This window comes from Anas acuta, chromosome Z (assembly GCF_963932015.1).
Source record: "Anas acuta chromosome Z, bAnaAcu1.1, whole genome shotgun sequence".
In the NCBI taxonomy this organism is placed as follows: domain Eukaryota; kingdom Metazoa; phylum Chordata; class Aves; order Anseriformes; family Anatidae; genus Anas; species Anas acuta.
In genome coordinates this window covers 67,903,408-67,929,509 of record NC_089017.1, presented here as the reverse complement: position 1 = coordinate 67,929,509, position 26,102 = coordinate 67,903,408, and the positions used below count along the sequence as shown (strand labels likewise).

General features: G+C 42.1%; 2 long non-coding RNA genes across 4 annotated transcripts; one reads left to right on the top strand and one right to left on the bottom strand.

Moving 5' to 3' along the window:
- Positions 1–623: 623 nt before the first annotated feature.
- LOC137848123 (uncharacterized) lies at positions 624–24,954 on the top strand. Of its 3 annotated transcripts, XR_011091182.1 has the most exons (8): positions 624–943; positions 2,930–3,045; positions 6,586–6,710; positions 8,069–8,153; positions 10,121–10,201; positions 12,540–13,617; positions 18,379–18,651; positions 23,461–24,954. It is a non-coding gene; the product is annotated as an uncharacterized lncRNA (long non-coding RNA). The 3 variants fall into 3 exon arrangements; XR_011091183.1 differs by lacking the exon at positions 6,586–6,710; XR_011091184.1 differs by lacking the exons at positions 6,586–6,710; positions 8,069–8,153 and having other exon boundaries at positions 625–943.
- Positions 3,056–12,225, bottom strand: LOC137848124 (uncharacterized). Its single transcript, XR_011091185.1, has 3 exons — positions 12,125–12,225; positions 10,474–10,683; positions 3,056–10,165 (listed from the first exon to the last, which is right to left on the bottom strand). It is a non-coding gene; the product is annotated as an uncharacterized lncRNA (long non-coding RNA).
- Positions 24,955–26,102: the final 1,148 nt, after the last annotated feature.

The window sequence follows — 26,102 nt, the reverse complement described above, 5'->3', positions numbered from 1 at the left end:
GGTGTGTTCCCTGCACCAGGCCTGGTACCCCTGAGTTAGGTTACACACAGCTTCACACACATATGCACACAGCTGCACACCCCATGCTCTGCCACAGACAGGGCCGTGCCTCCCACAGCCCCTGCAGGTAGCTCCAGGAGGTTTAAGCTGCCAGCCCTGCACAGCCAGCCAGCCATTTAGGTCTCCCAAGCACATTGAGAAGCTTGCAATACTTAGGATTTATTTCCTAATGCGCTTCATGGTCCAATCGTTTTCAAGTTTTTCAAGTCCACACTCGTCTGAGATTGCCTGCATGGTGAAGTGTCCATCCTTGCTGAATTCATGTAATAAGACAGAAAATTCACATTGACCGTTGTGCTTGCTTCACCATTGAAGACGTGTTCCTCTCTAACGAGGCGTGACAACCTGGGGTGGAGGCAGGGGTGAACTCACCCCCGTTGGGCAGCAGCAGCTCCTCAGCCCCTCTGTGGCTGCCCGAGCAGGAGGGAGCAGCGTGGCTGGGCTAGGTGAGTGTTTGCGGCCACACAGCCTGCCAGGAGCAGGAGTGCTGGCATGAACAGGGACAAAGGCTGTGCTTGGGCTGTGCACTGGAAGCCAAAGTTCTCTGGAGGAGAATGAGCTGGCTGAGTGGATTGTGCAATAGTGTAGATATCATGCTGGTTGCTGCAACGCAGTAAGGAAGTGTGTATGCTTTGCCTCTATGCAAAGCAGAAACCTCTACAGCAAGTAACACCGGAGAGCTGCCTAGGGTGTTTGATCTGGAGACACTTTGGATTAAAATTAGATTTAGAGTCTTAGATTATTAGATTTAGGCTTAGATTAGATGTACAGTCTTCTGAATGGAGAAGGCAAGAAAAATAATCTTTGGGAAGCAGCAAATGCAACGCTTAGATGCATGATCTAAAGAGACAATGGTACCAAATCCCCTCACTAGGAGCAAGAGGTAAGTTTTTCACACTCATACTGGGGATTGTTGGATACACTGATGTTCTCTCAGCTGGATGGACAGCAGATAGAGGTAGCCTTAGGTGTATGGCCAAGGGATGGTTGGGAAGGAGTAGCTGTGTGAGGAAAGCAGCGGTGGTTGGGGCCAGGGGACACGAGCCGACCTGGCACTGGTAAAAGGAACTAAAAGAATATGAGAAAAGGGTTTTGCAGCTAACCTTCCTTAGTAGCAGCTCAGTACTGTCAGCTGGGAAAGAATTAATACAGTGAACTTCCAACTCTCTTCCTTGAAGACCAATAAATATTTCAGAAGGGGTGTTTGGGTGTTAAACTACACCTTCCCTGCACAGCCCCAAATACAGATTTTCAAGGCAAAAAAACCCCTTTGTACCTTATATTTCTTTGATCCAATCCTGCTCAGATCTAGATAACGGGATTTTTGAGTGGGGACCAAACATGAATGTGGCAGCAGGGACAGGAGCAGAGCAGCACTGGCACTGCAGATGGCTACTGGGAGCATCATTCCTCTTCCTTCAGCTGGGGCAGTGTATGAAAAATACAAAACATGGTGAAAATAGCATGATAACAGTCTCCTACACCAAGCTCCAAAACCAAAAGAGACAGCAAAAAGTGGCTATCGCAAACCAAACATGCCTGCAATACAACAAGGGGCTTGTTTTACGTGATGGTCTCATGTTGGCCTCCCATGGTCAGCCGAACACCGTGACTAGATGCAAGTTCGCCATCTAGCGTGGAGTGGAGTGGTTTCCATTCTCTGTCCGTGTGAGAGGTTTCACTTCAAACTGAAGCATTTCCAGTCCAGCTGAAATCGCTGGAGCCTTTGCTCTGTCTCACCTTCTGCCTCCCCAGGTCAGGGACGGTCTGTGGCAGGATCATCTTTCCTCTGCTCCTCCAACCCTATCTGTCCCCTCTGCAACTTCCCCCCAGCTCCTCTCTGATTTCACAGCAAAGGCAAGCTGAGCAGTCACTATCAAGATCCTGTACCATATCAAGATCCTGTACCACTACATCCACACATAACTCTTCCCGCGGGGTCTCGTCCTCCCTCTCTGGGACCCCTGATGGACGCTCTTGTCACCCCCTGCCCTTGACACGCTGCCCACCTGGCGATGCAGATGGGAGACATCCACCAGCTCCTACTTTTGTCTTGTCCTCGTTCCCTTTTGGCTTTCACACAAAGGCCCAGTGCAACACCCTGAGTGCAGATTCAGGTTTCACAGAGATCTCGGGCAGGGAGGGCAGTTTTGGCGGTGGTTCTTGAGTCCAGCATAGGAATTAAACCACTGGGCTTTCCTGACTTGAGCAGAAGTCCAGTTAAGCCGCAAAGAGACCCACTCGAGCTTGGTTCAGATGCACAGAGATGCTTTCTGTGGCGCCTGCAGTCCTGCCATGAAGAGGCAGCCCCTCACAAAATGGCCGCTCATTGCAGCCCGGAGCCAAGCTAGCCCCGTGCTGCCATAGCTGCGTACGTGGGAACGTGGAAAGGCCTTCTCCCTGAAAAACAGCCTTTTTACCTTTGCAGGGTCGGTGTTTTGTCAGCAAGCTGTTTGGTTCATGTGTGGCATTGCGGCAGCACCGCTCTGTCGCTGTTCTGCCTTGGCTTGGTCTGCTGTCGTGGTTAACACCCTGCTCTGCTACCTGCTACCCCAATTCCCAGCCTTCACCACCTACTGGCTTTAATTCAAGGAGAGGTGGGAGCTGGGCTCCAAGGGTCATCAAGCCAGCGTGGAGATCTTTAAGATCTTAAGACCTTAAGATGTTTAAGATCAAAACACAGCTCTGAAAAACATGGTGTTTCCTCCGACAGCTGTAACCATCTTGATTCTGCCCTTTAGGCCTCCATAACCCTGGCCCCGTTCAGCACATTTGAGCAGTGGGTTTCTTTAGCTCCTGCACAATTCCTCTGCCTCAGTTCTACTAACTCCTAATGCAAAAAGTTGCTTTGCTGTCTCACCCTTTTCAGGAAAGCGTCTTTGAGGGAACGGGGTTCCCAGCTGTATTTCAGACATTTGCTCTCACAGAAATGTTCCTCTCATCCTGTCATTGAACCAACTGTTTCTGGAGTACACTTCTTCTCAGGTAAGGAAGAAGGACTTCAATTAATTTATTTTCCATGTAAAAGAGAATATTTTCTCATAGTGTAAACTTAATATATGCTTGTTTAAGGAGACATACCTCTGCTTTGTTTGAGAGAAACTGTACCAACCATCGTGAGTGTATATTACAGCTTCCAGCAAATGCTGCAAAAGTGGGAGTGTATTGATTGACTTCAGTGATAAAACAGCCACCCTGGCGGGGATACACATGCTTTTTGGGGAGTCCCACCAGCCTTCTCAAAAGTGTTACTAGCAGAGCTGTTTCAGTGTTGGGCAGTGGAGGGAGCCTGTGACACCTCTTGTTAGCTTAGCCTAGGGGTTTTTAACTCAGAGAATCATAGAAGATTTTATTTACTTACTTATTTTACTTACTTATTTACTTGGATTTTTTTTTTTTTTTTTTTTTTTTTTTTTTAGAAAAAAATTACCTTTAGAAAATTTACCTTTAGAAAGGTAACACATTTCGTCTATCAGTGTCGTGAACAGTCCAGCAGGTATCTTTGGAACATCTGTGGATTAGCTGTTTCTATTACCGGCAGTATTTGCTACCATCGTATAACAAACGCAGTCTTATTAATAGCAGATAAATGGCAATTTCATCTCATAACAACTAAAATGTTAAAGACTTACGTATTGTAAAGCTTCGTTGTGTCTGCTGCCAAAATTGGGAAAACGAGGTGGTTTTATGAATAAATCATAATAAGTTCTCTCCTAAGACACTTCATTTATTACCAAAGAGTTTATCAGGATTCATTTTAGGATTTTTTTAATTTAATTAATTAATTTATTTATTCACACAGTGAAACAAGTACAAGCAGGAGCCTGGTTACCACATGAAGGATTTACACCTTTTCTGACTTTTACCTTGATAAATAGAATAAAATGAAGGTCCTATTTAATCACAATTGCTTTTATTTAAAAATGAATGTTTGAAATCTTGCTCTGCTGATGACTCAGATAACTGATTTCCATTCCCTTGCTCATACCCCTGTATTTTTTTCACACCTTGCACTGGCATTAGTCAGCTGTCTGTGCTCCAGGATTTTCCTCTCTCTCTCTTTTGCCTATGCACCATACTCCAACATTTCCTGGAAAAGCCCAGGGTATTTAAATATCCTTAAGTGATCCAAGTGTTTTTCCAGAATTGAGGATGAAGAATGAATGACTAAGCTTAAGTACACATGAAGCTCCCATGTATGAATAGCCTCTGTTACACTTGCCAATTAGATTTAATCCAATGTACATGTATATTAATAATCAATTCCCCTACATCTTGTAGTTTAGCTGTTCTTATGGAAATATTAATTGTGAGTATTGTGTTAGGAACACTTTCTGCAATTAGATTTGCTGCAAAAGGTAATGACTATCACAATTTCCTTCACAGCAAAGGAAAAAACACTGTATTACATGTTTTTATAATGTCTAATGCAACAAAGTACTCTTACAAGATAATAAGTAACATAGACCAGATCTGTGTGAAGACTGCTGTTATACATTATCTCCACAAACAATTTGGGTCAAATTGGTTTACTGAAGTTGAACTTTATCAGGTGTCTCAAACAAGATCAGGTTTTGGCTTTTCAAAATAAATGGGAACCTTTGAATATTCGCAGAATCGTTAAGGTTGGGGAAAACCTGCAAGATCATCTGGTCCAACCACCCCCCTACCACCAATGTCACCCACTAAACCATGTCCCTAAGCACTACATGGCAGTGCTACTCAGGGCACTGCGAGGACCTTCCCATCATGGCAAGTGTGTTTAAGGGCTCAGCAAGACCCATGGAGTTTTGAAGACCCTCCAGCAGAACATGATTTGGGATGCTATGATCTACACTAAGCTAAAGAAACAAAAGGTTGGGGAAGTTAGGTATACGATCAATGCTCTCATGTGCCACAGTTGCACTCTTCATGGTTTTGTTAGCTAAGCTGCCCCCTTATCCATGTTTAAGATGAGCAGGCAAATTACAAACAGAAGACAAAACCCTGGCAGCAGAAGCAGTTCCTTCCCCCTCCCACATTCTCATTGCTGTAGTGCAGGGTGCCTGTGCTCATCTGTGATGCTATAAAACTGTGTGGTCCTGCTATGAACCAGGATGGGAAACTGGAAAGCAAAATGGTCCCTGTTCTCTTCAAAGTCAGGCAAGATCAATTCTGCAACTTTGTTCAAAATACAAACCAATTAACCAGCTGCCACCACCAAAAAGCAGTAGAGGAACACAGTTTAATTTTGTTCTGTAACACTAGGATACAAACAGTGGAAGATACAACCTATGTAGAGTCGGTCACACATCAATCCTTGTGCAGAACAGAGAGCATACTATTAATTCACGTTGCTTTAGCACAAAGATAACTTCATTAAGTTTTTCCTAGAGCCTCCGGTTCTTATTTACCCGCCAGCAGCAGAGACATCCTAACTTTTTCCTAGTCGTATACTACTTGACTCTGACGGACAAATGAGATGATTTGTGTAAAACATTTCACTTTGTAGAATCTGCTGTGCCCTAGAAGTGTGTTCTTACCCACTGCTGCCCTGAGTGCCTCTCTCTGAGTCACAGTTCAGCTGGGTATGTTTGTCCTCCAGACCTCTGAACTACGGCACTCCCCATGACGCCTCACTCACTGCTCAGCCAGCTCAGATATTCTGTTACACTGGGAGGGCTAGTATCAAGGTTGGCTTTTTTTTTTTTTTTTTCCCCTCAGAAACAGTTGGCTTAACTGGAAGTGTCCCCTGATTACTGCTGTGCACACAAAAATGTGGAATTGCAAATATCCCAAGTTAGGATAAGTACAGCTAAAAAATACAGGATTCTGTTGGAATTCATTATCTAGCTAGGGACCACATTTTCCACTGCAAAACCACTGGTCAGTTTGAAATGTTACTGGCTGTCAAAAAAAAAAAAAAATTTTCCCATATTTTCATATTTTTAGCGTGTTTTTTTACACATTCCATACTCTAGAAATTGTCTTTCAAAAGAAATTGATTATAGAAACAAATGAAGTTTTAGAGTAATGTATGAAAGCTTCAGAAACTGATAGGAAAATGAAGGAAGAGCTTTAAGGTAGAACCTGTAGGTAACTTCGTTACAGCTTTTGCTGAAATTCCAGTCCTTTCTCTCTTTAATGGTGTGAGCAAAGAGTAAATGATATGTGAAGTTTGTTTTTGTATCATACTCACAAGTAAAATGCGTGTGCTTTGACCTGACATCAAATATTTTCCTTTACCAGACAGTCCCTGTGTTTTGGTAATATAGCTTTGCAAAGAATTTTCTCTGTTCTCCAGGGAATTTTGAAATCCGTGTGTCTTTCAAGGCTTTCTGCTCTGATTTTCCTGTTTAATGCATAAATGTGATGTTTGCAAGAAAACCTCTTGTATTCACATTCCTGTTTGTAATTGAGTCGTGCTGCGCAATCAAGGTAGTTAGACAAATTTATAAAACCTTTGAGTCTCAGCAACAGCCTGAAGAAATGAAGCACGTGTGCCCAGAGATTCGTAATGTTTAAATATTTTTTTCTCTGTCAAAGGTCCTCCCCATGATTTAGGGGATGTCACGCTGGGGCTGCAGGGCGCCTCTTTTCTGGGTGATTCAGTCGGAAAAATGAGAAGGGCACCAACGCAGAGCTTGTCCAGGCTGGGGTGCTTCTGAGTGGTAAGGACGAGGTTGTCACTGAACTATTTCGGGGAGCAAGACGATAGAGGACAAACCCCACTGAAATCTGTGCAGCTGTTTCCACTGATTTCTCTTAACAGTCGGAAGAAATAACATATTAGGTTTATATACATGTAATCTAAACGTAGCAGAAGCAATAACTTCATGTTCCAAAATGTTCTCTTAGAGCACTGTTTCAGACCAGTTTTTTTCTCTGAATGAATGATCACTCTAATGAAGAAAACAACAACAACAACAACAAAAAACACAGCACAGCACAAAAGGGAATGCAGAGCATAACTTCCTTAGGAGCTAACCAAGGGATGCCAGTCTGTGATGCACAGACATTTAACCAAAGAGCTTATTTACATGCCTGTATCATCTAGGGAAAGGAAATGTTCCCTTAACAGTGAGTGTAATGAGAACAAAGCAGTGACGAAGAATTAATGTGTAAGGGAAATCCTCAATTTCTGAAGGAAACCAGGAAGTGGATCTTGCAAATAACTCACCAGGCATGAAAATCTAAACTAGACATAACAGGGAGAGAAAGCTGCTCTGGAGAAATAGCATCTTGTGAAAACAGTTGTTAAAATTAACCAAAGCAATTAAAGATGTTTGAAACAGCTTGAAAATCAGATAAGTACAACCAGTTTAAAAGCTGCTGGAGGCTGTTACTTTGCCATTTTTTTCTAAGCCTGAGCACATTGCTTGAATTAAGAAGATATAAATGAGGTTTTTATGTGGGAGAACACTACAAGGTCCTCTTGAGCAATCTCACAGACAGAGCATATTTCCAGTCCCTTGATGTCTTTACCTGACCTTGGAGATAAGAGAAGAATCTCAAAAGGAGGTAGCAGCAGAGAACTGCTTTTCAGTTATGAGAAAATTTTAATCCTTCATGACCTGAAGCCCTCCAAATCAGGTCAGGAGGCTTAAGCTAAAATATTACAACAATTCCAAGGGGGGGACATCAAAGTCTCTTCCTTATTTCTGACTAATCAGTAGATAAAGGAGAGCCTTCCATTATTTCAAAATTAGAGGGGGAGTTTATTGTTACTAACTTGAGGCCAGGAGTATTGAGTATTCAATTCAAGAGTTACTGAGTATGACTTTGACGGCTGAGGCAGTGATGAATATGTAAGAAGTGTTTTCTTTGCGGTTACGTCTTGTTATATCCAATTCATCATGCATCAGAGACAGGTTTGAAGCCAAGTGACAGTTTTAAGTAAACATAATGGTAAATGCTTTGTTCTTGCCTCTTGATTTAATAGACTAAAAACAATAAGCCCTATAGGGAGAGAATCATGCAAGACTATTTCACATAAAAAGATTTAAATATATTGCTTCTGTTCTGACAGAAAAGACATTTCTTCTGTTGTGAATGAAGAATGGCCAAGTCTTACAAATCGCTGAAGGGTTACATCCACGGTGTAGTCTAATCATGTAAGCATCTTTGTCTCCGATGTTTTTAAACATCTCAAAGACACTAGAAGGATTCAGAAATGTAAGGGTTCAGCTTTTGAATAGTATGAACAAAGCAACACTTTTTAAAGATGACAAAACTGTTCGGTTCTCATGAATTGTACTGGGATAAATCAGACTTGACACTTACAAACTTGACAACTACACCTCCTGTGGCTTTTCAAAATTCGTGTGCATGATATTTTTCTATGTGCCTTACAAAAAGCTTCAACAGCTGCCATTTCCTATGCAACTTTGTCAGGTTATTTCATAGGAGTGTAGCAGTTCCATCACACAAACCTGCTGCAGAACAGCAAGATTTTCTTTTCAGTGTTTAGCAAGAGGTTTCTGTGAAATAAGAACTGCATTAACAAAATTTGTGTTTGACCACAATTGACTTTGTTCTGGTTGCTGTAACCTCTATCACCCGTGAGGCTGTTTGTTCATGAAAACAGGCTGAGTACAAGCTGTCCCAGTCTTGTCCCCTGGAGCCGCTGGTACAGGTACAGAATATACAGCCTGATCTCAGGTTCATGATGCAGATCTTTTCTGCCATTCACATTTGCTGTAAAAAAAAAGTGAATCTTATGAGCGTAGTTCTGCAGCAAATTGCCCTGATATTTGGACACAGAGTTCCAATTTCCCACTTCAGCTGGTCTGTTCCCTGGCTTTCATACAAAAGCATAACTATCAGCTGAGTCAGAGACAAAATCCGAGTGAGAGAAGGCTCCTCTCTCTCTTCAAAACATTCCACTATATCCTTAAAATTAGGGTCTATTTTCAAAAGCTCCTTTGCTAGCTTTTTTGAATGAGCTGTCAGTGTAACACCACCAAGGTTGCTGCGTCCTTAGCCTTCAGGCAGGTATGCGGGGAGGAGGGTGCCATGCTTTCCTCCCTCATTCCTTGGCAAAAGGATTGAGAGTATCTGACCTCTGTGTGAAAATCTAGCGAAGCCAGTTATAATGGCCTCTTACTACGTGCCGTGATCAGCAGCACATCAATACATGGAGCGTCATTAAAAGTCCTGTGTGTCGTTTTCTCTTTAATAACTCCAGAGCTGCTCATTTCTTAGGCATTGACAGCAATAAATATTCAATGTTGTACGTTCCACTGGTGGCAGAGAAGATAGGTATCAGAGCACAGAATTAATTAGCCATTTTATGGGGCTGATGTGGCCAGAGTGTGAGTAAGAACAACAACTGGAGCATGTATGATGCAGCACAAAGATTTCAAAAGGAAGACATTATGATTCATTTACCTCAAATAAGACAAAGTTAAGTTAACAGCAGGAATGGAAGAGAAACCTTATACGATGTCCAGTGTTTCCTTTGCTAGCAGATGATTTATTTCTGCAGTGATGCTGTGGCAAGTTACAAGCTGTTAAGCAGGGTAACTGAAAGCAAAATCCCTTCTGTGCTGATTTCTAGCAAAAGCAGATATACCTAATTGCTGCCTTAAAGTTGTAGCTGATCTCCTTAAGCAAACTAAATCAGATTTTACAGTTAGCAGATGGCTTTGTGCATGGGCTAGAAAAGAAGGAGCAATGCAAATAACCCCTAAAAAGTCACATGCAGTAAACACTGGTATTTACTAACTTTTTAAAACTATCTAACATTCAATAATGATACTATTTATGGCATTTTTGACCGTATTCAATATTTGTCATCCTGATGTCACATCTCTGTCTTTGAAAGTTATCTGAAAATGAGGTTCTGGTTTCACTCACTGCAGCCCTGCAATGAAAGCAGCGGTTACATTACACGCAGAGTTGGAAATTACTCTGATACTTCAGCTAAGAGCTGAGCACAGAAACTTGTCACTCAGCCAGCCCCAGCATGTCCTTCTGCCAGCAAGCATCAGTCCCAGTGGAGAAGATGAAAACGTAGTGTCTTTGCTATTCTTGACATAATGTATGACTTCTTCTTAATTTTGGACATCTCCTTCCATAGGGTGTGTATAAAGCTGGGTGGATACGTTCATCTACTTGCACTTAGCTGACGTGTAAGGAGGAGAAAAGGTCATTAAGGAAGGTAATTGGTTTTTGATACTGGAAGGGGTTAATGAGTGCTGAGTGGTTTGCAGTAAGGGAAAGCCTTGGAGAGAGTGTGGCAGAGGCAGTGGCTTTGCAGGCTGCCATTCTTTCGGCGATGACCATCGTGAGGTACGTTCCCAAAAGAGAAAGATTTATTTATTTATTTGTTTGTTTGTTTATTTATTGGGGCAATTAACAAATAAAGAAAATGTGCCGTGCCATTGCCTGCCAGGACAGCACCCTTCCTGTGAGGGGGGGGGGAATACTTACAGTACCAGGAGAGACTCGTTACCCCAGGGACCACGTGTTGAACCAAAGCGTGGCTCTTTCTCTCCTTCTCCAGGCCCACAGATAATCTCACGGCCGTGTCTGGCAGAGGGAGGGCATCCCTTCAGGGCCCCCACGAGAGGCCCCTGGGCAGGCAGCGGGTTTTCCAGTGTCTGCCTCTCAGGGTCACCATCTGTGGCTGACTGGTTGCCTCTGTGAGAAAAATATCAAAGAATTTTCTTCAGACAGGCTCTTCTGTGAAGCTGTTTTACTTGCGATTGCAATGCTGGGTGTCCTGTCAATCAGCAGCACATTTTAGAAAACAAATCCTAACCTTTTATTCCCTATTCCCCGACTCCTGATCACCTCCCCTGTTTCCTCATTGGCTGGGTACTGCAGGTTCACAAGCTCCTCGACGCTCCTCTATACCATATATGTACAATTTTTCTTTTTTTCAACCCTTTAATTTCTCCTTTCTTATGTTTTGAGAACTTGTGATCTTTGTTTCACTCTTCTCTCACTGCTCATCCTGTTTTTCTGAAGCTTCTGCCGTATTTTGGAACAGTGTGGCACTTCTCCTTGGTATGACTACACAACTGCCTTGGAATACAGGAAAATAATTCCCTACTGCAAAAACACAGCTTTAATTGTGTGCCTCACACCTCCTCTAGCGGATTTGTTACTGCAGGTGTTCACAAAAGACAACAGTGGGGTTGAGAGGTCTCTATTTCATCTGATTAGAAGCCTCAGGCCTCCTGAACTGCCTTACAGGGCACGACAGAGCACAGGATAGGATCTGGTCTCAGGGGTGTACAGAGGCCTTCTTTACACTGAAATACCAGCAATGGTGAAGGGAGTTTATAAAGGCAAACCACACACATTTTGCTGAGGGGAGAAGTAGCCTTCACATCAGGAGGGATGCTTCCCAGAGGTGCGCTCAGCTATCTGCATTTAAAAAGAGGTGATTCATTTCAAACATATTCTTTGTGATCCCTTATCTCTGGCAGGAAGTAACGTTAATGAAGTTTCTTGTGTATTCAAATGACGTGTAAAATCTGCTTCCTAAGCCTGGGTGGCCTGGAGGTGGGTTACCTCCCCACCTGTTTTGCTAAGGGATCAGGGACTCTGGTTTTGCTGCTTGCAAAACCCACTTACTTTTACCTTCCATATGCACAGCTCCATCCTGCAGCCCTGTAGCTGTCATGACTTCCTCCCAACACAGACACAAACCAGTGCTTGCAATCCTGCAGCTGAATCATAGGTCTCTTCTTTGGCAGCTGTCCACAACTCATTTCATTTTATGAATGTTAATAGACTTTCAGACCTGACACCACTGAAAGTGTAAATTAAAGCCAGTCTTTTATCTTGGCAGATGACCTGCAGGCTGACCTGCTGTATCACTTGTTTCTCCCTGTTTCCTAAAGGACTAACTCAGCTCTTCAGGAATGACTTCTATATAATATTCTATATTTGACTATGAAAAATATCATACACAGATCATCTCAGTGTACAACATCTCTGTGAAACACTAAACATGGTCCCACGCATCAAAACAATGCACAGCGATAAATATCATGCCGTTCAGCAGCTCTGCTGCCTGGCTTCTCCTGCCTGTGAGACAATTGCTTGAGCTAATACCTGTGAAAATACATACGTAAAGATTACACAGCAGTGGCTGAGCAAGTTGCTGTAGGCATCTAGTGGGCTGGGAGCTTCCCAGGTAGCTCTTAAACCCTGGAGCAGCAGAGGGAAGGCCAATCCCTTACAGCTTACAGCTATATACTGGGTCATTCTCTGGAAACAAATATTCGCAACAGCTGAGAGCAGCACTCAGTCACCCATGAGTGAGAACAATTGTTGCTAGAGGCTTAACTTCCACCACCCAGTCCTTGTCGTTTTGGCCTTTGTTGTGTCTCCCTGTGCTGGTGAAGATTGACCCTGACAGTACTAGGCTGACTGTACAAATATCAAAATGCAGGTTATTTTTGCAGTTTCCCTCAGGATGCAGTTGCAAGGTTTTTTTCTGTGTGTCTCGGTTCAACTGACTCTTTCTTTTTTTTTTTTTCAAGCCTTATCATTTCAGTGTACAACAGCATGAATCAGGTAGCCATTTTGTGTTTTGGTGTTGCTTATACTGCTTCTGAAGGCAGATTGCAGGGAAAGCTACCTGGCAGATGGCCTGTGTTCCTCTTTGCTACCTACCAAGCTGTTCAGCCGTGTTCTCATCCAGTTCTGGGAGGTGGTGAGAATCCCTCACTGGAAGTGAAAATCACTTTTGTTACCCAAAGTCCATCACAAGCTTCAACAGCACATCAGACTCAGTCAGGAAAAAGAAAACTTTTGCTTGGTGCTGTGCAACCTATACATATATATATATATATATATATATATATATATATATATATATATATATATATATATAAAGGGAAAAAAAAGGGAAGATTAACCTATATATATAATCCTCCCTTTCATTTAAAATAAACAAACAAATAAATAAATAATGCTTTAGTCTTCCAAATCAAAATAGGGAAAATTAAAATAAGGACAAAAATAAAGGTTTCGGAATCAGTAAACCAGTCAATCTTTAACATAATTCTCTCTCTCTCTCTCTTTTTTTTTTTTAATTGGTAGTACCCTTTTGTTACACCCCTATAGATTCTGAATATCAGATCTTTTTTATTTTGATGTATCGATAAATATTTTCTTTCTACTCACTCTCTAAAAATTTGGGGCACTACTCCATTCTGAAGAGGCACCCTAAGTAATCCTATTATTGTGTAAATCAGTCAATGACTCCATTAGTAACTGCATTCAAAAAAGTACAGGCAGTATAGGATTTATCCTGACATTTGTCACCGAAATAACTTGCCTAATTTCATTCTGAGCATGCAAAGCTGAAGCAAATAAACCTAATCATCTTAGCACGGGAAGGGATCTGGCAGAGAAGTAGAAGCAGCGGCTGTACCAGTTCCATTTTTTCCTGGAAGCGAGTGGGAACAAGCCATCGCAGAAGGGAAGGACACCACCACCACCAGGCACACGCAGGGGCACACAGGCATCCAAGAGCCACACAGCACTCCTGCAGAAGCCAAATAACAGCTTGACAGAAGTGGGGGCTTCCAAACGAAGCAGACAAACTTCAAAGTGGTATGTAAAACACTGCCTGGTCAGCCGAAGGGTTCCTGCTGCTGCTCATCCACGTAGCTGTCACCTCCTCCAGCCAGTTCCAGAGAAATCCCAGACTGGGAACACCTCCACTGGGAAAGGCTGACATCTTCAGCCTTCTGGGCCATGCAGGAACCTGTTCTCAAAAGGCACATTTTATTTATAAGGAATTGCTTGACGGGTCAGCTTGCAGAACAGTAATTTTATAGATCAAAGGGAAGAGCGGGGAAACATGCCAGCAATCAGAATGGCTGACTTATGAATTATGTGGTATTCTAATAAAAAGGTCAAATGGAAATTGTGGGAATATGTCCTAAGCTGACTGCAATGCTTATCTGAAATTCAAAAATATAATACAACCAAAAAATATTCCAAAACGAGAGTATAAGCCAAGCAAGTTGAAAGAAGATCTGTTTAGAAATTCAAGAAAAGAGAAATTCAAGAGAAAGTGAGAAACCTTTTTTTGTTAGAATAAACATAAGGGCAACCCCAGCACAATAATAATAACAACAAATACTAGCAAGATTGTGTCAAATATAAAACAAAATGATTTATTTTGGGGAAAAGGAAGCCAGTGAATAAGTCACAATGAAACATAGCAAAATAAGACAGTTGTGATGCTAAGGTTTGAGCTACTAATCTAAAACAAGGAGAGAAAAAAAAAAATACAGGAGAATCTGGTAAGTGATTTTTCTTACCTAGCAGATGCTAGAGGATTATCAACTATTACCCCTCATTAAGCTGAAGGGAGCCTGCATCCAGGGGCTGTGATTGCAGCAGAAAGCTGCCTCAGGCTGTGCCGTGACACCCATCAGACGCCCGCCCGGCGGCACCGAGCCCTGCCCGTGGGGACACAGTGGCCACCGCCAGCACCTGGCAGCCTTTTCCCTTCCAGGTGATGGATACGGAGTATCCACAGACTCTGCTGTGATGCCCTGCAAGTAGACAAGTTTTCTTCAGAAGCAGCCAGCGTGTTTTTGTCCGGCTCGTGTTTTATAACAGGGAGCAGCCCTCAGTATGTCTTCATTGCTAGTCTCCTGCTGCTGGCGCCAAGAAGTTTTGCGGAAGACAAAGCAGCTGAGACAGGGCCAGCAACCCAGCAGCTGCCACTGGAGTCCCCACCACTCAAAATCCATAGGGTCTGCAGACGGACAGATGGACAGACCCACTGCCAGCCTCCCCCCCGTGGTGCTGTGGCTAGAGAGGGAGCTGCCACGGAGCAAGGACAACAGGGATGAGCCTGTGCACCATCCTCTGCTCTATTGTTTTTACAACAGCAGCTAAAAGGTATCTGGCACCTTGAGGTGTGCTGTAACTTGCACAGTAGCAAGTCTCAAAATAGTTTGGTAAATAAATGGGGAACAGTAATTATAACAAGAGACTAAAATACGGATGGCTAGAAAAATGTGTGACTAAGCCAAGTGTCAAGTGTAATTTCTTCGTTCTGTTTGATGTCTTAATGATGCACCTTTTAGAAGATTTTGTTTTCAGGAGAGCCAGCAAGCCCATATCAAACCAAAGCAAAAAGTGGCAACAAAGCCATTATCTTATTCTTCAAAGTGAAGCTTTTTTAATAAGGCTGTAATAAATTAGCAGTAAGTACAACTACCATGGGAGCTAAGCTGACAAAAAAAAAACAAAAAACAAAAAACTTCACTAAATAACATATTGACTAAGGTGCAACCTCCCCCTTTTACATTCATATGCACAGTCATATAAAGAACTGAAGGGCCAAGGTAAACAAGGTGATTAATTAAAAAGACTCCTTCTGCTACATTCTTCCTCCATTTGATATGCTGAGGCCAGCTCCAGACAAGGTCAGAACACCTATGCCAAGCAGAAGATTTGCTGTTTCTATTTCCCACTGTCTTTAAAGGTGCAACACTCTTTCTGCTGCCTAAAATTCTTCTGTACAATTTTGGATTTCGCAGGCATTTAATTACTGTAAATTATTTTAAAGCTACCTGAAGCATGAGGTTACAGGTGGCTGTTTTTGCAGACCAGGTTATACACAAATTATAACCTGTGCTGCCTCGTTGCTCTGGCTCTCCATGTCCCTTTTTTTCAGAAACCCCCCACGAGCTGCTGCTGTCCTGCATGTGGATGTTGACAATAGGATGTGCAAGGGCTGAGGCAGAAGCAGCATTCAGAGAGGGTGAAAACCTGCACTGAAGGGGGACCAGATTTCAGCATTTGTTGTGATGTCAGTAGAAGGGACACGATATAACCAGGTGTTTTTTTTTTTTGTTAATGATATGCCATAAAAGCCATTTCAAAGCAGGTACAAATGGGTAGCTCTGTTTCAGTGAGACTGTGCAAAGCTGGCATGCAAGGTGGCCTGTGAGGGGGAGAGAACATGGCCAGGTTTCATTTCCAGCTCTGCCCTGTGACCTTGGGCAATTCTTTCTGTGCCTGCTCCTCTAGCCTGTTTTACCTCACTACATTGTGAACTCCTCAGGTCAGGCCCCTTCCCCCTCTGGTTTTAGGAGAGCTCTCTGTGAAAAATGGCCCATATTCCTAGCAAAGGGTACGATGCTAAAGGAATAATGCTCATCTGTATCATCGGAAAAAAAAAAAAAAAAGGAAACTTATAGAAAAGGAAAAATCAAGGCACTGCACGTTACAAAAACAAGTTTTCCAAAGCTTTAAAGGAAGGTTTGCAGCTTCAAGGGCATGTACATGTCCAAGGAAACATGCTTAATAATTAATAACAGTCAGCAGGGTGGCCACAGCTCTCTTGTGCCTGCTGCTCCATACAACTAATTACAGAATTAAGTCACAGCAGGGTATGCATTAGGCAGTTATTGGTGCCCACATCCAGTGCACTGCTGGGGAGCTTGCTGGAGGTTGAATACCTCTCCAACCACCTGAGAAATACTTCAGGAGCCTCAAGGCGCGCATCCCCCTGTGTGTCACTGTCACCAGGATAAGGCTCTTCCATGTCACAGCTTATTTTCTGTAATTTTTTGCTGGCAGTTATGACGTCTGGAAGAAAGGGAGGATCACACTGCATACCTGCCCATGGCGTACAGGTCTGCAGGGTTTGTATAGTGGAATCCCTTTAGCTTGGGTGGGTGAACTGCATCACAGGCACACAATGAATATTTTGTATTTTAACACCTTGAGGTTCAGTTAAGGTCCTTCCCTTAATTTCAGTGATAGCTTGAGCTACTTTTGCCTCCAAATGTTTAAAACTCATGCCTTGGGGCCCAGTTTAGGCTTTAAACCTGCAGAGAGAACTGCCACCCAATTTTCTCTCTATGTCTTTGTCTAAGAGATACAGACATTTAATTTTATACTGGAAAGAAGACACAGATGGCTGAGGGGAAAAGTGGAAAAGCAGAAGTTCCCTCCCCTACATCCTTCAACCACTGTGACTTTTATACGGATACGAATATCTGACCATGCCTCAATGTCATGCTGGAAGATCAATGCAGAGCAGCATTGCCAAGATAAACAGCACATCTGTTTGTCCTAGTGCTTTTCATACAGATAACTGAGCTCCAACAGTAACATTCAGAGCATTCCTACAACCTCTGTAAAAAAAATAAAAAATAAAAAAGATGTACTAGCATTGGAAACATCTTGAACAATTTCTCTGTACACGCCTCTGGCAAAGGTAGACACACCTGTCTGGGGTGCTCTGCTGCAAGACACTGCTAAAACTGGTTCGGTTTCCTTCTGGGAAGTTGGCAGGAGTTAGACAAAAGGAAGAATTAGCAATCTGCACTGAGGCATTCTTGCTCCTGTTAAAGGTTATGTTAGCAGGAATTAACGAGGGTGCTCACGACACCTCGGTTCTGTCTTTGCTCAGCAGCCTGCTGCAGAGAGGCAAGGCACAGACTATCCCGGCGCTCCCATCTGCCTGAAATGAGCTACTTCCATACCTACAGAAACAGAGGCTGGCTACATGTTCGGTCCTGTTCGAAGTCTTGGCATTTAATATTCTTCAAAACTGTATTCCTGTTAGAAAAGTTTTTAATAGTTCTGTCTTACGACCTCTGGTGGGATTTTTTTTCAACAAGGATTTTCTCTTATGTTGTTCCCTTGAAAACTAGTACTGCTGTGAGGATTTTACGTGATTTGAAGTGATCTAGTTTATTTATTTATTTATTTATTTTTCAGTACGGTTTGATTTACACAAAAACTATTTTCCTGTGTAGCAAGTGGAATGGTGAAACTGAAGATAGGTTTCCATGCAATTTGTGAAGGCACTTCTTCAGGATGTGCTTGGGGGGGCTGCACAGTCAGTAAAATAGACGAAGTGCTTTAAAAGATAATTTGTGGTAGCATCCAAAACTTAAATCCTTCCCATCTGTGTTTTCAATACACACTTTGCATTTTCCTTTAACAGCATTAAGCATGTCTAATAAATTATGGAGACACTGTCCTTTGTGACAGCAATGAACCAAAGACATGAGTAACCAGCTTAAATGGTTTTTCTCTGTCTCCCTTAGTTTAAAACTCTGCTACCTTTGCTTTAGCCTTTAAAAAAAATAAAAAATAAAAAAGATCTATCAGAATACAGCATCTATCAGAATACAGCAAGCCACTGCTTTATGCTACACACTTTCTTCCTTCTGACAGCAAAGGGCTCTTGGTGTTTCGCCACACATTTTAACTGAGATGAGGCACAGATCATACTCATTGCCTGAACACTTCGTGGTATCTGTCAAATGATAACTGAACTTAAAAACAGTGGAGCATACATACTCACCAGATTTTCCTTCTCTGCACTTTCAGGAAGAAAGAACACCAAGCAATGCTACAAGATGTGAAGAGACTGATTGCTGCAGCTCCTTGACTAAGATTCTCACTCTTCAAACTTCTTTGGAAGGAGCAGAAGCACAAGTCTAAAGGGAAGAGCCTGATCATTCCTCTAGCCTGGCTTACGAGCTGTTTACCTCTGATACACTAAAGGTTGGGTCCCACTGAGCCTGCTGCTGGGTAAACAGAGCGTGTATCACTAGCCCTGCCCTGAATTATGAGCATCCTAATGAGAAGGCAAGCAAGAGGGTAAGTACCTGTGAGAGCAGAGCGACAAGGCAGCCATTTAACAGCAGGTTAAATGGTAACTGATTTACAGGTTATGACTGACAAATGATGACCGGCTTTCGATTGCCTTCTCAGAGGCACCTTATAATCCATGGGGAAGTGGTTAGCAACCTACAACAGCACTTGAGCACCCACAGGTCTATGGGGCCGGATAAGATCCACCCAAGGGTACTGAAGGAGCTAGTGGAAGTGTTCACCAAGCCACTTCCCATCGTTTATCAGCAGTCCTGGCTACCAGGGGAGGTCCCAGCTGACTGGAAGTTTGCAAATGTGATGCCCATCTGCAGGAAGGGCTGGGAGAAGGACCCAGGGAACTACAGGCCTCTCGGTCTAACCTCAGTGCCAGGGAAGATTATGGAGCAGATCATCTTGAGTGCCATCACTGGAGGGAAGGGATGCCATCAGAGGGACCTGAACAGGCTTGAGAGGTGGACCAGTGTGAACCTCATGGAGTTCAACAGACCAAGCGCAAGGCGCTGCACCTGGGTCAGAGCAATGCCAAGCACAGACACAGGGGGGGTGGAGAAATGGATTGAGAGCAGCCCTGAGGGGAAGGGGTTGGGGTGTTGGTGGATGTGAAGCTCAACACGAGCCATCGATGTGTGCTGGCAGCCCAGAAAGCCAGCCATACCCTGGGCTATACCAAAAGCAGTGTGGCCAGCAGGGCGAGGGAGTTGGGGTTGTTCAGCCTGGAGAAGAGAAGGCTCTGAGGAGACCGCACAGCGGCCTTCCCATAGCTAAGGGGCCTACGGGAAAGGTGGGGAGGGACGCTGTGTCAGGGAGGGGAGTGATAGAACAAGGGAGAATGGCTTTAAACTGAAAGATGTAAGGAAGAAATCCTTCAAACAGAGGGTGCTGAGGCCCTGGCACAGGCTGCCCAGAGGAGCTGTGGGTGCCCCATCCCTGGAGGTGCTCAAGGCCAGGCTGGATGGGGCCGGGGGCAGCCTGGGCTGGGAGGAAGTGTTCAGCTTTGGGCCCCTCACCACAAGATGGACATCGAGGTGGGGGAACACGTTTAGAACCAGGGAAGGTTTGGACTGGATGTCTTGAAGACTTTCTTCATGGGAAGGGTGGTTATGTGTTGGAATGGGCTGCCCAGGGAGGTGGTGGAGTTCCCCTCACTGCAAGTATTTAAGACACCCGTGGGCATGGCACTAAGAGACACGATTTAGTGGTAGACGTGTAGTGTTAGGGGATGGTTGGACTTGATGGTCTTGAAGGTCTTTTCCAACCTAAATGATTCCATGGTTCTCACTTCCCTCACTGAGCACTTCACTGTCTATGAAAAGAGTCACCCACAGAGGCACAGTCAGAGGGCTGACTTACCATTTCTCACAACTAAAGGGGAGAAAACTGAGTGTCTGAGGAAGAACAAGGGGAAGGAAAAGGCATTCTCCTAACAGCCAGGCCAAATCTGTGTTGGACGGTTCCTGTCCCCCATGATCACCTTGCCCCCTGTCAGATTGTCACCGTCTCTAGTAGGGTATAACTGTGTAAGATTGTATTTCAACAGAATTGGCAAAAGCAATTTTCTTAAATAAGAAGGGGGAGACATCTTTTGTATTATTTTCTAGTTACACCTAGACAGCAAACAAACAAACAAACAAAAAACCACTGAATTTCTCATGCTTATTTCGTGGTTTTCTTGTTCATCTAACAGTAACTAAAATAAATTAGAAGAGAACGATTAATCAAAATACTGCGTTTTCATGTAGCCAAGTAAATCTGGGAGGAATATGGATGATTTGCTCAACAGAGGGGAAAGAAGTTAGGGTAAAGTCATTCAGGAGAGCCCATGTACAATTTGGTGTGTAGTTTGTTTGTAGCTTGCTAAGACTAGAATCTTAAGTGTATTTAGGCCTGTAAAAGTGCAATTGGAAAGTTATGTCTCCATGAGTATCCTCTCAGAAATTCTGTACACCCACGGGGAACTGTTTGTAGACACACTTCATCAGCGTACACAAGTAAATGTCAGTGTGAACTCTGAACTCTTTGGTTCCAAATAATTCCAAATAGCTGCAGAATAAAGTGAAGTGTAGGCAGGTAATACATAGATGTTGCATGTAAAAAGCAACATTGTACAGTTACAGACGTTGCAGATGTCCAGAAATCTAACACAGAGCAGATGTTCACATGGCTAAGATTTCTCACCCAGTGATGCACATATTGGTACATTTGGTTACTTACAAAGTTGAAGTGAAATAATGTTTCTGCATCTGTTGTGAAAGAAATTCCATCCATGCAGGTGGAATTGTGGTTTGTAAAATATAACGTGGGAGTGAATTCTAAAATCACTCTGGAGCATCCTTAAAGACAATCAGCTAACAAATAACAAATGTAAAACAAATGAGTCATAAATGTGATGTTGCTCAAGACTGATCAAAGGCTTCAAGGGAACAGCACGGACATAAAAGAATCCTGTGGCAAGAAAATCAAAATGGGAGGTTACCTACCAGAAATACATAATTAGGATATTTGGGAGGTGAAAAAGTAGAACATGTAAACTTGCAAGACCTCTGAAATAAAGATGTGTGACAATTTATTAGAGTTGTACTAATGAGGATTTTGTACTAATGAGAATTTTGGTCCTACTTTAAGCCCATCAGTAACACTGAAAGAGTGTCAAGCAAAAATTGTACAGAGGAAAAAAGCTGTCATATGGTAATGGTATGCCAGTACAATAATTATCCTCTAATAGGGCACCGTGCGAGTTCCATTTCCCTGGCACTTCCAAACACATTACAAATAAATAAATAAATGCATACATAAATAAATAAATAAACAGGCGTTTACCGCTAGAGGGTACTGTTATGTCAAGCTGTAGTGGAAAGGCACCTGGAGGTAGTAACAGCTCTATTGTACACGTGTTATGTCAAGCCGTAACAAAAAGGCACCTGGAGGAGCTAACAAATCTATTATGCTCGTGCGGTGCTCTTGCTGCATAAAAGTACAAAAGCTTCTTTCTGGAAAAGATGTGATCGTTTCTCCATTGTTAGGCACAGCAGTGGCCTCAGTTCAAGAAAACTTGACACAAGAGAAAACTTTGATGTCATGACTTCGAGAAAAACAGCACTCCAAAGGGAGAGGGCAGCTCTCTGCACTGAGAGTGACAAATCTTCATACAATTTGTTTGTAACTTCACTGAACTGAATAGATCCTGTACCAGAAATCCAGGTCACAGAATGTCAAGATGTGAGTACAATAAATTATTCCCTGTATTGAAAAGTGGATGGCTAAAATTGTTAAGACAGGAGAAAAAAAAAAAAAAAAAAAAAAAAAAAAAAAAAAAAAAAAAAAAAGTTTATCTTCAGTCAACAACCAAATCAACTAAGAAACCCTAGGCCAAATGCTCCTCAACATGCAGAGTTTCATTAGTGCTACCCGAACTATGAGAGTGTCAAGATATTCTTGTTAGCTGCATAATATCACAAGTGCTGTTCAAATACAAAGCAAACCATGACATCAAACCTCCTCTGTCTGGGGGAAACGCTTTGGATAATACTCACTGAGCATTTCCAGGCACATTTTATGAGTCTGGTTGAGAGCAGGCCGCAGTTTTACATGCATGCACAGAGCAGCCACCTGATGAGCCATGACTCACCACACACACACCCAGGATTCTCACCTGCTGAGTCCTGGGAGGAGGGCAGTGAAAATGACTAAGAAGTAGGTCTTTCCATACTCACTGGGTGGATTCTAGCCAATTTTCTTTTCCTGTTGCAGGACGAGGAGAGTCTCAGAAGAGACAGGTGTGACATGCAGTGTTTTATTGGCCAGGAAAGCCAGTTGTGTACAGAGGTGAAGCCGCAGGTCCTGCTCTTAGTCTAAGCCTGTCTTTCCTCTTCTGACCTGTATGACTCAAATGGCTCCCACTGAGCTTAAAACTGGATTTGGGGACGTCCTAAGGGCTCCCCCTGAACTATCCCCTGCTCTCTATTTACTTTAAGAGCAGAACTGGTCTCACTGGGAGGTGGAATTTCATAGGTCCAGCCAGTTGTATATTAACACCAAGAAATGCTGATTTTGGAGTGTAGTCTCACATTTCCAAGCTTGCTAGATCTTGCACCAGAGACCAAAGTAAACTTTGTTAATAACAAGCACAAATAAATTTTCTTTTTTTTTCTTTTTTCTGCCATTGCTACATATCATGCACCAATCCCTAGCACTTTTGGCATCCAGACCCACCAAAGTCTTTTTTCTGTCTTTGCTCAATCCTTTGCATTCTGCGACATGGATCTCTCTAAAGCACCCATAAATTTCAGCAGCCCAAGGCTTGATTACTGCAATGCACTTCACTTATCTAACAGGTTAGCTACGTTGTTTCCATCAGCGATGATTTACTTGCTGTAGTCTGTTAGCAATTCCACTAAATTGTTCTATTTGTCCGCAAATGCTCCCCAGGTTTACTGCAGTCCCAGAACGAATCTGATTGGAAAGCAGGATACGAACCAAAGCACTGAATGGCAGTCAAGCCCTACCCACAAGATCATTTTCACCATGGGAGGGTATTTTAGTCTTTGTAGTGAGGCAGTTTTAATTAAATTCCTTAGCAGGAACCTAATGTGTGCCTGTTGCAATAGCACATGTATTCTATTTATTCTTCACACTTACCAGTCAAACAGAAATTTGAGAACTTTCTTAAGAAAACACAAAAATAAAATCCTTGCTTTTAAACTGTGGCCACACACAATCGTTTTAGCTTGACTTAGACTTCGATAAAAACTGTTTTTAGTAGCCTGGCAAAACCATTTTCCCCTTTTCTCCTGTCAGTAAAATCCTGCGAAGATTCTGCACCAGTTTCTTCTGTACTGCATCAGCCCTCTTCATGAAGGACTTGGAAACTGGAGCGGCAAACCACGCTATCTAATTGATACCTTGAGAGGCTCCCTCAAAGGACTTAGCTCACTTGGATGGTGTGTGGATCAGCTTCTCTCCAGAAGCCAGCAGAAGACCAAAGGTGCAGCCTGCAATGCTAGTGCAAGTCACAGTGAATTGCCAGGTTTAATTAGGACCATTACTTCTTGAGCCACAGTTGCTAGAGAAGTCCTTGTACCGCCGGAGAAGTGCAAAGATGACTGTCCTAATCAAGTACTTGTGGAGTAAGAAATGATTTTTTTTTTCTTCCCCAGCACACTAAACAAAGAAGAACCCAAGTTGTATTGTATTCGTATAAACACAGCACATCTGAGCATGTACACATAGCATTTTACAAGGAACTGAAAAGGTTTAATAGGAGAATTACATGAAAGTCAACAATGTAACGAATTATTTCAAGTAAATAGAAGCTAAGTCAGATGGAGAAGGGGATATTTTCCCGTTACATAAAACATAGTTTAGAAGATCTTTTAGCTGCCAGCTAGAAATTAATGTCAAAAAAAAAAAAAAAAAAAAAAAAAAAGCTTAAAATGATATGGTAATGAGTTTGTTCCTGTGAATTAGGATTGATATAGCAATCGCTTGACATATCTGGATGACAAAAATAAGAAGTAAATGTAGCAAAAATGTGTAAACTAATGACTTACTGTAATGACAGTACAATTTAGAAGATAATTACGAGAGCTGACAACTGGCAGTAACTACATGTATTGCTTAAAATGACTTAACAGTAAATGTTAGGGAAAAGTCATAATTTTTTACTAGTTAAGATGGCAAGAAAAGAGCAAAGGTGACGCTAAATTGCTCACTGAAAGGATTAAGCACATTCTGAAGCATTCATTCCTCTGTATTTCATAATAAGCACAATTTCTGACTTACGGACGTGTGAATTAAAACACAGAAATGTAAGCAATTATGCCAGATGAGACCCAGTGAAGACAGGGCAATTTGGAACCAATATTTCTCTGTCTTGTTTTGGTACTAAATCAGTTTACACGGAATATTGTGTTCTTGGATATTGCATAAGAGAACAATGACTTGAAGACTACACAGTGATTTTCTGGCAAATGTTAAAAACTGATCTAATCAAAAAAACCCAAAACATTGTAAGCGTTGGGTATTTGATTCATAAAAGAAAACTTTTTAAACAGGTGAGCTTAAATCAAAAAGGGATTCCTGCAATGAGCTTGAAAATGTGAAATTAGAAAGCAGAAAAACAGACCAGTTTGGGGTGGTGGTGTTGTAAGTATTATTTCTATTCCTATTGTCCATATTAAGGTATGAATAAGGAAAATAAGGTAGCTACTATTATTACTGTTTTTTTTAAACTCGATATAAATAACCTCAAATACAGTCATTTTCCATTAAAAAAAAAAAAAAAAAAAAAAAGTGCTGCCGAAAACTGGTAAATGTAGGCTGTTTAGAACAGATTACATTGACTGATTTTGTCTGTCTAATCATATTTGCATGTTGAGCAGGGTAATTATTGCACACCCAGACCCTAATCCTATAATTGCATCTGTGCATACAGCCTTCTGTTGTTGCTAGAAGTTCTATTTAATTAAATTACACCATATAACACTTTAAAGTAAACAAGACCATTGTCTGGTTTATATGTCCTTATAAAGGAGTCAGCTGAAACACAATGCATCCATTCAACACAATCACTCCCACCTTACTTGTACATGGTACAACTCCACCAACTTCCCTGAAGTTACAAGAAACACGAATTTGACAGGTACCAAAAAGAGTGCAGTTGACGGGGACTGGAACAGAAGAAAAAGGAATGGATGCAACTAGCCAGGGAAGCAAGTAGAAAAGAAAGGAATGAGTAAAATCAGTGGACCGATATAAAGACAACATAAAGCAGTCCAGAGAAAGTAGGAATATAACTTCCAAAGCCCAATTTTGCTTCCTAGAAGTGCTTTCTCTCACATTACCTTAACTTCTCTTTCTCCCCTTTGCTCCTTCCCTGTGTTGTTTAAACTTTTTTCTTTTGTTCCTCACATGTGTTGCAATCCCACATGTTAAAACCAGATCACAGGCCTTATCACAAAGGATTTATTTTCTTTTCCTGTCATAACAATCTATCCAAATTTCTATTGGCCTTGTGAATTGCACTTGGAAATTAATTACGAAGCATTCTTCAATGGCAGCACAGTCTAGATAATTATTGGCAAAACACGCTAATTTCTGTTTTTATAGTATACAGACAAATTACAGGAGAACCCTCATAATATTTTTAAATTACACTGTATATTCAACTTGTAATAAGAAACATGTGTGCCAGGGGATTAAACTGTGAGGCATTTTTCACAGCTTGACTTAAAGGGTTTTAGAAGGATTAAAAAACCCGATAATTTCATACTCATATATACAATTATTGATCTACAATACATATTTAAAATGTAAGTATAGTCCGATATTTTGATATTAGTATGTTCTAATATACCGTACACACTAGTAGATTCCTATATGTATACCTTTAATAAATATATATTAGAATATATATTAGCAACTATATCTGTTTTCCTCAT